The sequence below is a fragment of the Trichechus manatus genome, unplaced genomic scaffold (assembly GCF_000243295.1).
Source record: "Trichechus manatus latirostris isolate Lorelei unplaced genomic scaffold, TriManLat1.0 scaffold00001, whole genome shotgun sequence".
In the NCBI taxonomy this organism is placed as follows: Eukaryota; Metazoa; Chordata; class Mammalia; order Sirenia; family Trichechidae; genus Trichechus; species Trichechus manatus.
The window spans coordinates 2,358,199-2,374,375 of NW_004443937.1; the positions used below are offsets into that span (position 1 = coordinate 2,358,199).

The window sequence follows — 16,177 nt, forward strand, 5'->3', positions numbered from 1 at the left end:
TTTTTGGAACTAGGTTGTCAGGTCTTTCTTCCTAGGTGTCTCTGGGTGTACTAGAACCACCGGACTTCAGTAGCCGAGCATGTTAACTGTTTGCACCACCCAGGGACTCCAAGACACTGCAGCAATTCTGAGTTCTTCCAGAAAACGGTCTGGCTAAACCCCCAAGGCTCTAGCAATTAGCCCAGCCAGACTAAGTGGTTGACACCAGGCGCTAAGGTCTTATAAAGGCCCATGCTTTCTTCCCCATGGATCTTGGCAAACTATAAAGTAAATGCTCATCTTAAGCCCCCTTCTACTCCCTTTCAGTGTCTTCTACCCTCTTGGCCTTATTTTTAACTTGGATTTTTACAACATGTAGAGAATGTGACAGACACTGGTAATGGTTTATGAAGATCTGTTTCTTTTTTCTTCTTGGTATCAATGAGACAATGTTTCCTAGCCTCCTTTGACTTTTGATGGGCAGGTCAGGCATGTGACCAAGTTCAACTAATGGAATATGGGAAGAAATGATGTCCTTAACTTCCAGACCTTCCCCAGGCACATAATGATTAGCTGTTTCTAACTGGCAGTGGGCGACTAAGAAATAGACAACTAAGTTTACTGGAACAGCATCAAAATTAAGAGGAAGAAGGCTCTGAGTTAGAACTCTCCAGTAAGTAGTCCATGAACTTTAAGATGTGGCTGTTATGCTTATATTTGGCATAAGCTGTGGTAGACTGAATAATGGTCCCCCCAAAATGCCCACTTCCTAATCTGCAGAACCTGTGAATATAGTAATATACATGCAAAACAGACTCTGCAGATATGATTAAGTTAAGAATCTTGAAATGGGGAGTTTATCCTGGATTATCCATGTAAGCCCAATGTAATCACAAAAGTCCTCATAAGAAGGAGGCAGAGGGGTATTTGACGACTAGAGAAGTGTCAGGGTGATGCAGTATAAGGAAGACTTGAACAGTCATGGATGGCTTTGAAAATGGAGGAAATGGTCATGATCCAGGAATGCAGGCAGCCTCTAGACGCTGGAAAACGCAAGGGAACAGATTCTCCCCTAGAGCCTCCAGAAGGAACACAGCCCTGCCGACACCTTGATTTCAGCCTGGTGAAAGTGACTTGGGATTTCAGACCTCCAGAACTGTAAGATAATAAGTAGGCATTGTTTTATGCCACTAAATTTGTGGTAATTTGTTACAGCAGCAATAGGAAACTAATACATAAGTCTTTTTTTTTTTTCCTAGCTCTCCTTTATATTTCCCTTTCTGTTACTTCTAAGCCATTTTGTGTAAATGAGATTCTCCTATGAATAATAACAATAAACTTGAAAACATTATGCTAAGTGAAATAAGCCACGAACAAAGGAACCAATATTGTATTATCCTACTTGTAGGAAATAACTGGAATAGGTAAATCCACTGAGACAAAAGAAGATTGGTGGTTACCAGGTTTCTTGGTTACCTAGTGCTGCCATAGAACAAATATCACAAGTGGGCGGCTTTAACGAACAGAAATTTATTTTCTCACAGTTCAGGAGGCTGGAAGCCTAAATCTAGGGTGTGGCTCTAGGGGAGGTCCTTCCTTGTCTACCTCAGCTTCTAGTAGCTGCAGGCGATCCTTGTCGATGCACCTGTTTCCATTGTCTGTCTTCCTCTTCTCCCTATGTGTGTCTCTGTTCCATTCTGCTCTTTTAATAACCAGAAGTGATTAGATTTAGAACCCACACTACTGGGAATGATCTAATCAACATAACAATGAAAATCTTGTTTCCAAACAGGATTACATCCACAGGTATAGATGTCAGGATTCCAGCACATATTTTGGGGGGACACAATTTAAACCATAACACCAGGGAATAGGGGAGGGAGGGATAGGAAAAAAAATTATCATAGTGTCCACTTAAAATTGGTAAGTTGTACTTTATGTGAATTATTCCTCAATAAATATTTTAAAGAATAGGAATAACAATAGATAACATGTATTGAGCGCTAACTCCGGGCAAACTATTATACCTATCATTTTCCAGTCATTATATCAGTTAATCTTCCATACAAGCCCATCAGATAGGTCAGATTATTAATTTCCTGCTTCTGGAAAATGAAAGTAAGTCTAAGAGAGATTATGTAACTTGTCTAAGGTCACAGAGCTTATGATTGCTATAGGCAAGTAGTCTAACACCAAAGTTCATGCTTTTAACCGCATGTAACACATGTCTGCTTTATCTCCATGTATGGGGCTGTATGTGGATATAACCATACACACTCAGAAACTAAGCTCTAAAAGCTCTGTTAAAACTTGATTTAGAGAAGTATTAGCAGAAATAAAGTAATAATAAAACATCATTTTAATACATACCATTTAGAATATGTATTCACATCTTCTTAGGCAAAAAGGGCCGATTTTATACTCATGTGTAGCTAAGATTTAACCATCCACCAATAAATTACATCAGGTTGGAGCAATTTTATCCCAGTAGTTAGTTTCTTCCATCAGGCCTGTGCTCTGTAAAATAAGTGCAGTAAAAATTGTAAGTCTCCCTCATTGTATTATAGCAGGCCATAATGGGCTAAAATTATGCAGAGCACTTAAATCTTCGCATACAACTTATTAGGTCATTTTCAATAACCTTACTTTATTCAAGAAATGTTAAGACTTACCCAGCTGGAAAATCATTCAGATGTGAGAGATATTCTATGGGACCACAGTGATTTTTACCTTTCTAAATTAGAGACGCCAGTACTGATGTTCAGAAGAAAGTAGAACACCATCTTGTATTTCCTAGTGTTACGTACTGCACTTATTTCACGTGAGGACAACTATGAACTAAAGGTGAAAGGCCCAACTCACCACATGTGTGTCGTTGGGATAGACCTACTCTGCGTCTGATCTCTTCATTTATAAAGTCAGGCAGCATTTCTGTCCTATCATCCAACAGGCTTTTTGTGAAGGCTGAGCTGGGTCACATGTGACGGTACTTAGAACCCTGAAGTTATATTGAAATGAAAAAGAATTATCATGGATTTTTTATTATAATAGAATACACAAAATTCTTAGCCATTAAAATCTGAATTTTCAAAATAGTATTGTGAAGTGGTCAGGAAAAGGGAAACCGAAACTGAAAACTGCTTGGTTTTAGGAAGTTTCCGTTTAAGAAGATGGAGATTCTTTGTTCTGCTGAGAGCCTAGAAGAAGAAGCAGTATAAAGCTGCTTAATCTCTACCTGTCTTAAACATCTAGCGCTGCTATAACAAATACCACAAGCAGATGGCTTTAACAAACATGAGTTTATTCTCTCACAGTTTAGGAGGCTAGAAGTCCGAATTTGGGGTGCCTGCTCCTGGGGAAGGCTTTCTGTCTCTGTTGGCTCTAGGGGAAGATCCTTGTCACCAATCTTTCCCTGGCCTAGGAGCTTCTCAATGCAGGAAACCCAGGTCCAAAGCTCCTGGCGCTTCTTTCTTGGTGGCTTGAGGTCATCCTCTCTCTGCTTGCTTCTCTCTCCTTTTATCTCTTGTAAGATAAAAGGTGATGTAAGCCACATCCCAGGAAAACTCCCCTTACATGGGGTCAGGGCTGTGACCTGAGTAATCCTCTTTAGCATAACCTAATCTTGCCTCATTAATCACAGGCAGAGATTAGCATTTACAACACATAGGAAAATTACTCAGATCACAAAATAGAGGACAACCACACAATACTGGAAATCCTGGCCTAGCTAAATTGACACATATTTTTGGGGGGTACAATACAATCCATGACATTACCTGAGTCTTTATTTACATCTGGCTCACCCTTGTGACCTGCTGGATTTCTTGGTCCTACCCATGTTTTAAAATAAGGAAAGGGCTAGATGATTACATATACTTTAAATGCCCGTGCCATCTCCTCCCAAGACCAAAAGATTCTCAAAGTATCTCACTGACCCCTTCAGAGAATCCTTAGGACACACAGAGTCAGAGGACAGGTTTCCTCTTAGCTCTCCTGGGCTGATTTCCAGCATCTGCTCAGGGCGAGATAATTGCCTACCATCTGGGTTCAGGAAGGTGCAAGAACTGAAGTAGACTATGTAGTTCTCCACTGCAACCCCAATACCTAAAGCAGGGCCTGGCATGAGGCAGGCAATGAGTAAATGCTTATCAAATATCAAATGAAAACAGAGGCCGCTATCTGAGATTGATATACAACAAAATCAAACAGGGTGCAAGATAATCACAGCAGGAGAAAGGAGAAAAAGAAATTACTACAGAAACTGTCTGCCCCCTGCTGTATTTATCGTTCTCACACAATGAATTAGCAATAAAAATTATGCAGGCAGAAATATGTAATGTTGAATACAATTTAAAGGTCCATGGGGCAATGAAGATATTTACCAAAAAGATTTACCCAGAAGAATTTACCAAACTTAATTGAACTAAGCCAGACTGCCTGGATCCAAAGCCTAGCTCCATCGTTTACAAGCTATATGGACAGTCAAATTCCTTACCTTCTCTGTGCTTCAGCTTCCTCATTTGTAAAATGGGGCTAATAATAGAAATTCTATCCCTAAAGATGTTACAAGTATTAAATGAGTCGATACACAAAAAAACTTATAACAGTGCCTGAAATTTATTACTCACTATATAGATATTTGAGCCCTTGGTAGCACAGTGGTTAAGAGCTATGGCTGCTAACCAAAAAGGTCAGCAGTTTGACTCCACCAGCTGATCCTTGGAAACCCTATGAAGCAGTTCTGCTCTGTCCTGTAGGGTCGCTCTGAGTTGGGATCAGCTGGACAGCAGTGGGTTTTTTGGTATGTAGATATTTGCTAATATTTTTCAGTGGTGCAGTGGTTAAGCCCTTGGCTGCTAACCTAAAGGTCAGCAGTTCGAACCCACCAGTTGCTCCACTGCCTTTGTGGATACATGATTTGAGGCTTGGGGTCCACTGGGGCGTATTAGGGCCCCTGAGCTGGGACTGGGGCTGGGGGGTAGGAACTCCATTTATACTCAGTGCTAAGAATATTTGCAAAGAGTCAAGATAAAACATAAATCTTCACCTGTCCTCCCCAAACTCTTTTCATTCCTCCCCTGGGGAAGGAAGAGGCTCTTTCTTTCTCTATCCCTCTGAGTAGTGGAAGATTGAAGTACAGCTGATTCAAAGTAGGTTCGCGCTCAACTATTAGTAACCTAAGGGTTGGCAGTTCCAGTCTACCCAGAAGCACCTCCAAAGAAAGGCCTTGACAGACTTACTTCTGCAAGACGACAACCTTGAAAACCCTGTGGAGCACAGTTCTACTCTGACTCACATAAGGTCGCCATGAGTTACAGTCAGCTCTATGGCAACTGGTGTTTTGATCATATTTTAGGTTCTTCTCAGCTGCTGTTTTTTCTCCTATTAAATTGTAAAACCCCTCTCACTTCCCTCTGCAGGGTTCTGCCTTACACTCGTTCCATTTGTACTCTACCTACCCATCTCCTTCCTGAACCCCTCTGGGCTGGGTTTCCTTGGCAAAGCAGCAGAAATGAGAACTGCCTGAAAGGTGGAAGCTTCCTTGTCACACTCAGGGTGCACAAGCATCTCTCAGAACTAGGTAACTGAGTTCTATGCACCCCAGTATTTGGGAAGGACAGCTTCTCTCGGGTCACACCCACATGTGTCCTCTCTGCTCATCCATTAACACTGCAATGCATCTTAACTTTCCTAGAAACCACCTCCTGAGAAACAAACATCCCGATGCTACTTTCTCTGGACAAACGATTGCTTCTAGCATCATCTGTCATGGAAAGATACTTTCAAATGTTAATAAATTGGTTCATTTATACAAAAAGGTCAATATTAGAAAATGTCTTCCCCCTGTGTCTCTTCTACACTGTAACGTAATGTTCTATATTTGCAGTGAGCTCTCTGTGACATCAACGCAGGGAATAAATGGGTATAGAGTGAAATGATTATGAGAAAAGGCAAAAATAATTCTGCCACTGGTGCTGACTTTTTTTTCTGGTCTATTTTTTGTTTGTTTAATAAAGCATCTAAAGCAAGAAATTAAAAAAATAATGATAGGATAAAGGTCAGTTTACATCTAGTGGATCAACAGTAGCCATAAATCTAAATTTAATTTTATATTTAATAAAACCCTCTATATTCCCTGCATTAGAGTCCAGGAAACTGATTTGCTTCATCCAGATTGCTTTTCCTGCACATTAAGCTGAATATTGTATCTAATCATCTGCTTTGGTGCCTTCCAAATATACTCAACTTAAAACCTGCTGCAGAATCGGTCCAGTTGATAAATCTTGTTATCCTTTTCATATGATTTATCTACCTTTTTTTACATTATTCTTAATTATCTTTGCTGCCTTGTAATTTATAACTCGGGTCACCTAAAAAGTATAAGTCATTGTTTGATTTAGCTTCACTCTCACGTTTCTGACAGCGTGCTTTAGCTTCAGAAAGTATGAGTTTCATGCTATGCCTCTGTGTTTAACAGTTCTTTGAAGTAAAAACAAGATGTGCTAAGAGCTTGTTCCAGTATATGAGGAAAGAGAGCTGGGACAGGGATGGGTGGTAGAGTGGTGGGCAGAACTGTGGCTGGAGTAAAAGTGGTAATTGAGTTTGTACCAAAGATTTTGAAATACCAACTCCATAGCAACTGGTTTGATTTTGGGTTTTTTTTTTTTAATGTCAATACATAACAGCTGAATGGTATTCCACTCCATCACCATACCAGCCTTTAAAAAAAAACCAATCTCTTAAATAGTGCATATAGGTTTATTCCTTTTGTAGTTTTAACAAGTTAGCAATAACTATTCTCGTACATACATCTTTGTAAGTTTATACAATTATTTCCTTAGAATTAATTACTAGAGGAGCAATTGCTTAAATTAATAAGAATGTACACACCACATTATGATGCATACAGTCAGTCAGCTTTCCAGAGTACACTTCCACCAAAAGTATGTGAGAACTCATTTCCTGCACCCTTACCAGCCCTGGGCATTGTGACTCCTTTTGCTCTTGCTCTTTTTTAATATGATAGGAGACTAATGGTATTACTATTTTACTTTCATTTCTTTAATTACAAACTTTTATTTGGATTTCTTCTTTTGTGAATTTTTAAAATTATGTCAGGCTCATGTCAGGACTCTTTTGCAATTACCAGTTAACTACCTCAAATTGGTTTAAAACCAACCAACCAACCAAAATGGGATGTATTGGCTCGCTCAGCTAGGTGGACATTGGGTGTCTCAGGAAACTGAAGGAAGATCTGCAGGAACTCAAGTCTCATGGACTGGGTGAGGACATCAGCTGTCATGGATTGAATTATGTCCCCCCAAAAATGTGTGTATCAATTTGGCCGGGCCATGATTCCTGGTATTGTGTGGTTTTCCTATATGTTGTAAATCCTGCTTCTATGATGTTAATGAGGGAGGATGGGTGGCAGTTGTGTTAGTAAGGTAGGACTCAGTCTACAAGATTGGATTGTACCCTGAGGCAATGTCTTGAGATATAAAAGACAGAAGTGAGCGGTAAGACAGGGGGACCTCATACCATCAAGAAAGCAGTGCCAGGAGCACAGCGCGTCCTTTGGACCGGGGTCCCTGCACAGAGAAGCTCCTAGTCTGGGGGAACACTGAAGAGAAGAAGGCTGACAGAGAGAAAAAGCCTTCCCCTGGAGCTGACCCCCTGAATTTGGACTTTTAGCCTACTTTGACTGTGAGGAAACAAATTTCTCTTTGTTAAAGCCATCCACTTGTGGTATTTCTGTTGTAGCAGCACTGGATGACTAAGACATCAGCACTACCAAGACTTCATCTCCCACTTCTGGTCTCTGCTTGCACTCATTCTGCTGATAAGTTCTCTCTACAAGGCAAGGAAAATGGCTACTGGCAACGCAGATGTACTTCTTCCAAGTTGAGCAACGTCATTGGTAAGAAATTGTCTCTTCCAACTCCCAAAGAAGTACTCTAGTTGATTTTGCTCGAGACAATAGCTGTGTCCAGGAAATTGGGATACTGGCCATCGTGCTGGGGCCAAGTACTCATCCCTGTTCCGAGAAGGTAGGTTCTGTTACCACCAGAGCATAATGGGGATAAATGTATTGGGCAGTCTAAAATGAGTCATCACAGCCAACTACATGTCCTTGTCCATTTGTCTATTTATTCCCTTGAATTCCCATGGCAATTATAGACTGCACTACACGATCCACAGTAGCACCCACCAAATATTGCCTTGTGTATGTTTATCCTCCTCACTTGGTCCTTGATGCTAGCAAAACCCATTCTTACAGCACTGGCCTGGAGTTCTGGCTGTGGAAGTCTAGGGCCACCATACTCTTTTCTTCTCCATGGAACTGGGAAGAGGGAGAGGTGAGATTCAAACAGTATAGCTTCTATGCTCATGTCCTTCCCATGCCCCCATTCCATTCTCCTCCTTTTCCCATGACTCAATTCCAATCCTTTTGAGTTACTGTCTTCTATTTCTTTTTTTATTTTCCCCAAGATTCAACAAAGACATCATCTCCTCCATCCCACAAATCTGCATGGAGTGCCCATTTGTTGTGTTCCATTAGTCTACCCCGCACCCCACCCCCTGACCTCCTATCTCTACCATTGCCAGGACTCTTATCATCTGTATTCTTGTCCTTCTCCACCACTGCATTGTAATCCCCTTGAAGGTAGGGAAATTTGGGTATCCTCCGCACTGTGCTGCATGTAACAGGTTCTCAGTAAACATGTAAGGAATAAAGAATGTATTTGTATAATCAAAGAGTTAGACCAGATGACTTCTAAGCTTCTTTCTGATTGTCTTAGTCATCTAGTACTGCTATAACAGAAATACCACAAGTGGATGGTTTTAATGAAGAGAAGTTTATTTCCTCACAGTCAAAGTAGGCTGAAAGTCCAATTTCAGGGGGTCAGCTCCAGGGGAAGGCTCTTCCTCTCCGTCAGCCTTCTCTTCGTTGTTCCGACTAGGAGCTTCTCGGTGCAGGGACCCTGGTCCAAAGGACGCGCTCTGCCCTTGGCACTGCTTTCTTGATGGTATGAGGTCCCCCTGTCTCTCTGCTCACTTCTGTCTTTTATATCGCAAGAGATTGCCTCAGAGCACAATCCAGTCTTGTAGATCCAGTCCTGCCTTACTAACACAACTGCCACCCATCCTCCCTCATTAACATCACAGAGGCAGGATTTACAACATATAGGAAAATCACACAGTACCAGGAATCATGGCCCAGCCAAACTGATATACACATTTTTTGGGGGGACATAATTCAAACCATGACACTGATTCTAATATTTTTTGGATACTAATGAGTCTTGTACATTTTAGCCCAGCCCAAATATACATAGTAGATAGTCTCTAAGGAGTAGAAAGGTGCAGGTTTTGGTGGCAAAGGAGATATTCTTGGTCAGTTTAGTTTGATTGTGCTATGTTGACATCACTTCCTCCTCTGAAGATAGATTCTACAGAAGGAAGCCTGCGACGTAGAATCAGACAGCCCTGTGTTTAAATTCTGATTCTGTCACTTAGTGGGCATGTGACCTAGAGCTACTTATTTAATCTCTTCAGCATCTTTAAAAAAAAGGACAAGTCAAAATATAAAGTTAAAAGGACAAAAATAAGAATAACAATATTTGCCAACCAGAAATTTTACAGGTTTTGATGAGATAATGGATTTAACATTGAGCACAGTATCTGGCACATATTAGGTACTCAATAAATTATTCATTGAATAAATGAAGTATATATGATTATACCATGAGTGCTGACATACCAACCTGGACTAGATCCCAGAATATCTATGGGATATCATTGGAAGTAACATAATCAGACTCATCTTAATGAACTGAGACCACATTGTACCCACCTTCTATTGAAGCTCCTTTTTTTAAAAATTAATGTTTTATTGTGTTTAAGGTGAAAGTTTACACAGCAAATTAGGTTCCCATTTAATAATTTCTACACAAATTATTCAGGGATATTGGTTACATTTTTCACAATGTGTCATTATTCTCATTTGTTCCATTCTGGTTGTACCATTTCCAGTATTGTAGTTTCCCTGCCCCCTTACCTTCTTTACAGTAATCTTTACTGTTTGGTCTTCTATGGATGATTTTTCTTAAAGAAACTTACTACTCATGATAGCATTCTTTATGAGCCAATCTGTTATTTAGCTACAAGGTGACCTCAAGTGATAATTTTAAGGCTTAAAGTATATCCCAAGCCAATAGTCTTGAGGAGTCCTCTAGTCTCAACAGTCCAGTAAGTCTGGACTTTTTAAGAACTAGAATTCTGTTCCACATTTGTCTTCTGTTCTTTCAGGATCCATCCATTGTGGTCCTGATTAGAACTGTAGGTGGTGGTAGCTGGGCACCATCTAGTTTTCCTGGTCTCAAGGTGGATGAGGCCACAGTTTCTGTTGACTATGGAGCCCTGGTGGCACAGTGGTTAAGAGCTCGGCTGCTAACCGAAAGACTGGCAGTTTGATCCACCAGCTGCTCCTTGGAAACCCTATGGGGCAGTTCTACTCTGTCCTATAGGGGCGCTATGAGTCGGAATCGATGGCAACAGGTTTGTTTGTTTTTTTTTTTGGTTTTGAATTAGTCCTATAGACTACTTTCTTCTCTGAGTCTTTGGTTTTCTTCTTTTTCTTTTGTTCCAGATGAGTAGAGACCAATAGTTGTATCCTAGATGGCCACTTGCAGGATTTTAAGGCCCCAGACACTACTCACTACATTAGGATGTAGAACCTATACTTTATGAACTATATTATGCCCATTACCAGAGTTGTCCCACAAGGCTATGGTCCTAAATCTTCAAACCCAGAAAACCAATCTCACAAGGTGTTTAATTATATTTAAGAAGTATATGTACCTGTGTCCCCTATGTGGCTTATTATATATATGGATGTACATATGCCTATAGATTCTTCTATCTTTGCACGCATACATACCCACATATTCATACTTACATATTTACGTGCCTATGTACATATTTGGGTAACCACACACATATTTTTTGTGTTGTTAGCATTGCTAAAAAATTGTATTTGTCATATCCTTTGCCAAAGACATCCTTTTCTCTTGTGTAGTTCTTAGTGACATCCTTTAACAGAGTCGTGTGCACTTCACCCACATTTGATGCTACCTTTCCCATCACCAAAAATAACAAGTGTCTACCAGCTCCCCCCACCCCCCATCCATAGTAACCACCAATAGGTGTTGGTCTCTGTATATATATCTGTTCTTATCTTCTTAAAAAGTGCCATCATACAACGTTTGTCCTTTTGTGATTGATTTATTTCACTCAGCATAACATCCTCCAGATTCATCCATGTTATGTTTCAAGGACCCATCATTATTCTTTATGGTTGCGTAGTATTCCATATTTGTTTATCCATTCATCCGTTGATGGGCACTTAGGTTGTTTCCATCTTTCTGCTATTGTGAATAATACTGCAATGAGCATAGGTATGCATATGTTTATTCATGCTGCTGCTATTAGATTTTTAGGGTATATACCTCGGAGTGGGATTGCTGGATCATAAAGTATTTCTTTTGAGGAAGCAGCATACTGTTTTCCATAGCAGTTGTTCCATTTTACAATCTCACCAGCAGTGGATGAGGGTTCTAATCTCCCCACAACCTCACCAGCATTTGTTGTTGTTTTTTTTTTAATCAGTGCCATTTTTGCAGGGGTGAGATGTATTAATAGCTTCTTAAAGTCATCAATCCTTAACCCTGTTCTCGGTAATGAGAGAATGTAGAAATCCATTGGCTCTTGTCTAATGTGAGCATATGTTTTAGTGAGATTCCCATACCTCTTTCTCAGCACCTTACTATACTGAACTTTTAATTGATGTGCATTACTTTATCAATTGCTCTAGTATTTTCCCAGGATTTACTTGGAAGAGGGTTAGCCAGGTCTTTGTTCCTAGCTTGGTCCGCTGTGTATTTCTCAGTGGAAAAGGCATGCATATGGGACTCTTAGAGAACAGAGTGGGGAATGCAGGCAAGTATTGTTTATGAAATATAAATTAAATTCATTTCTTCATTATAAAATCTGATTTAGGTTACTGGGCTTGCAGGACATGTAGCAAACACCATTTAAAAAAAGAGTCAAGTGAACATGGGTTGGAAAAAGCCCAGATTTTGGAAATATCAGAGGCCAGAGAAGTATTTGGGGTGACTATGGCCTTTATTTACCCTTCTACAACCCATACCTTTGCGATCAACATTCCTTCTTTAAGTATAATGATCTTTATTTTTAAAATGGTAAAATATGGCACAAAGAGGGGAAAGCTAAATTAATAGTTTAAATTTTCTATTGGACTTTGTCTTGGATGGGGTAAGGGGATATTTGTATTAAAAATGGGCTTTGTATTGAGAGTTGGCATTGCATTAGATCAGGAGTCAGGAGACCTGCCTCAGTCTCTAATCAGCTGTGTGATCTACAGCAAGTCACTTGACTTCTCTGGGCTTCAAATTCCTGCTTACATAATTGAATCATCAGACCAGATCAAAATAGGCTGTGTGGGGTTTTTGTGTAACTATCAACAGGGACCAGACTCCCACCTCCAGAACACACACATAAGTAAATATTCAGCAACCAGAACAGCCCCCCATGTATTTGTTTTGTATAGATTTTATGCAGAAATTTCACAGAAAAGAAGGAATGTAATAAGATGATTATAAGAATGGGCTCTACTATCAAATTGACAGAGTTTGAACATCCATTCCACCACTGGCGACATATGCAATGTTGCAAAGCCTCAGTTTCCATACCTATATAATAATTATTATTAACAACATATTATTATCATTATTATTAACAATACTCACCTTATACGGATGTTGTGAGGGTTAAAAGAGGTTATGCAAAGTATTCGGAACAGTGTCTGACACACAGTGTCTACATAATAATATTGTATTTGTGGAAAGGATGCTGAAATTCAAAAAAGATTTGAAAAATCAATGGACTAGATAATTTTCAAAATTCCTTCCAACTCTAAAATTATAAATTTCTAAAAAGTGACTCTTGTTAAACAGAAGAAAGGAGTCAGCAGTAGAAGGAATTTTTTAATTCCTTGACTTCAAATGCAGCTTACCTCCCAAGCAGTACTTTGTTGTGAATTTTATTTGTGGATGTGTATATGTATTTATTTATTTTTAAAAGTCAGGTTTAGTGAGGTATAATTTGTGTATAGTAAAATGTGCCGTTGGGATAAAGATGTGGCAGTCCGCTCCTGTAAAGAGTACAGCCTTGGCAACTCTATGGGGCAGTTCTACTCTGTCCTGTAGGATTGCTACGAGTTGGAATCGACTCGATGCCAAGGGATTTGGTTTTGGCTTTTAAAATGCACCCTTCAGGGCTACAGCTCTATGAGTTTTGACGAACACATAGAGGCATGTAACCACTACCACAATCAAGGTTTAGAATAGTTGTAGTACCCCCCGAAAGTTCCTTCATGCCCCTTTGTAGTCAGTCTCTGTTCTCTCCTCCGGCCCCTGGTTACCACTAATGTTGTTTCTGTCTCCATCAGACATGTTACTCATGTGTTTTACTTCTTCTAGAAAGTCATGTAAATTATACAGCATATGGACTTTTGAGTCTGGCTTCTTTATTTAGCATAATTCATTTGCAATTCATCCATGTTGTTGCATGTATCAGTAGTTCGGTCCTTTTTATTGCCAAACAGTATTCCATTGTGTGACTATACCATAGTTTGTCTATTCACCAGTTGATAAATTGTGAAAAATGTCACAATCAGCATTTGTGTGGATGTAGGTTTTTATTTATCTAGGGTAAGTATCTAGGAATGAGATTGCTGGGTCTTGTCGTAGATGTCTTTTTCACTGTATAAGAAACTGCTAAATTTTGTTTCCACAGTAGCTGTCCCATTGCACTCCTATTAGACATTTAGGAGAGATCCGGTTAGTCCCTGTCTTCATTTTCTATGGCTGCTGTAACAAATTACCACAAATTTAGGGGCTTAACGCAACACATTTTTTACCTTTCTGGAAGTCAGAAGTCCAAAATGAGTCTCACTGGGCTAAAATCAAGGCAAGACTGCATTCCTTTCTGGGGGGTCTATGGGAAAATTAGTTTCCTTGCCTTTTTCTACTTCTAGAAGCTGCTAAGTTTCTTGTCCTTTGGGCCCCCTTCCATTTTCCAAAGCAGCAATGGCTGGTAGTCTTTCTCACATCACCTCACTCTGACACTGACTCCGGCCTATTCTTCTGCAGTTAAAGGACCCTATGACTATGTTGACTACTTTGATAAGCCAGGAGACTCTCCTTACTTTAAAGCAAGTTGATTAGCAACCTTAATTCCATAAGCAACCTTATTTCTCCTTTGCCAGGTAACATAACATATTCACAGGCTCTGGGGATTAGAACACGGACATCTGTAGGCGATCATTATCATGCCTATCCCAGTCCGCATCCTGGTGAGCACATAATACTGTCATTAAAAAATAATCATAATAATTAAGTCATTCTAACGATTGTGTAGCGGTAACTCCTTATGGTTTTAATTTGCATTTCCCTAAGGACTAACAACATTGGGCATCTGTTCTTGTGTTTCTTCACCATTGTATGTCTTCTTTGGTGAAGTATTTGTTCAAATCTTTTGCCCTTTTTTCAAATTTATTTGTTTTATTATTATGAAGTTTGAGAGTTCTTTAGATATTCTGGATTCCAGTCTTTTATCAGATATGTATTTTGCAAATATTTTCTCCCAGTCTAAGGATTATATTTTCATTTTCTTAATGATGTCTTTTGAAGAGAAGGTTTTAATTTTGATGAAATCCAGTTTATCCCCCTTTTTTTTCCCCTTTATGATTCATGCTTTTTGTGGACTGAGAAATCTTCGCCTAACCCTAGGGCACAAAGTTTTTCTTCTACGTTTTTTCCTACAAATTTTATGATTTTAGATTTTACATTTGGGTCTATGATCTATCTTGTATTAAATTTTATAGGTACAAAGTATGAGTTCAGGTTGTTTTTGAACATGGATGTCCAATTATTCCAACACCATTTCTTAAAAAGAATTACATATTTCTTTTATTTTAAAAAAAATTCTTGAAGGAAAACTTCTCAGCTGTTTTTGATTTTTTGTTATCTCAGAAAGCCCTGTGTGCTAATGGTAACAGGCTCTTGTTGAAACTGAAACATTCATTCATTATAGACCAGGTGAGACACATACCAAGATGGTCAATACACATCCCCAGATTTATGATGAATAATTGATTTCTCCCTGCCATGAGCAGGGCCTAAATAATTTGATTATGTATTTAGCTGGTAATGGAAACTCATTAACAGAATTCTATTTCATGCTTATTTGCACCTGCAAACTATTTCTTCTTGTTTAAAGGATTGTTCCATTTGATTTGCCTGAAATAATTTTGCTCAGTAATACTGTACTGATGATCATCAACCAACCTCGCTAGAAAGTATGATGAGCTCTCAATCATTCCCTTCCCACCTGGCCCGATTAACGCTTCATATCATCATGGTGCCTTCACTGGCACAAAAGACTTGGAGTTCCAGGATCTTTTTTGAGAATTGGCTCTGAGTGACTTTGGGCAAGTTGCTTAAGCCAAGAATAAAAGCATGGGGGCACCGGAAATCACATCTGCATGTATACAAAACATCTTCAACATGTACTCTTCACAAACATTGCATTTAAGCATTTTGCCTATGTATGTGGAGTGGCTAGAGAGAAGAGGAACTCAAACACCTAGTGATTAGGAAATCATTGGAAATACGCTTTCACCATAATGATTGCTTCAATGATGATTGCTTCAAATCCAAATATCACTGACTCATCCAGAACATAAATTGTTCTTTTTGTTTTGAAAATAGAAGATTCACTGAGATTACAAAGCACTTAAATCAGACTGAGGTTGCATTTTAATAGGAATGGGTATGAGCATTGATTTAGCCAATGGAGCTGTGACTGGCTGTTCCTTTCTCCCTGCATTATTTACAGGTTTCACTTACACTCCCTCAGAGCAGAGAGAAGCAAGGGTGCAAGGACTCAGGGTTAGTGCTCTGAGATAATTTATGAGCCATCTGGAAGTAGGATCAGCTATAAATCCATAGATACTGGATTCCTGATATCAAAAGAAGCAAAGCAGTAATCTTCAAAAACTTCAAAAATGCTTAAACTACACCATGTTATTGTTGTTGTAAGCTACCATCAACAC

The 16,177-nt window shown here is 39.4% G+C and overlaps 1 long non-coding RNA gene across 1 annotated transcript in view; it reads right to left on the bottom strand.

Moving 5' to 3' along the window:
- Positions 1–2,384: 2,384 nt before the first annotated feature.
- The window catches only part of LOC111819660 (uncharacterized), a 35,032-nt gene continuing 21,239 nt past the window's right edge, over positions 2,385–16,177 (bottom strand). Inside the window, exons 4-5 of the long non-coding RNA XR_002823238.1 lie at positions 12,810–12,912; positions 2,385–2,496 (exon numbers count right to left, since the gene is read on the bottom strand). This is a non-coding gene — a long non-coding RNA (uncharacterized LOC111819660). The remainder of the gene's footprint in view (positions 2,497–12,809; positions 12,913–16,177) is intronic.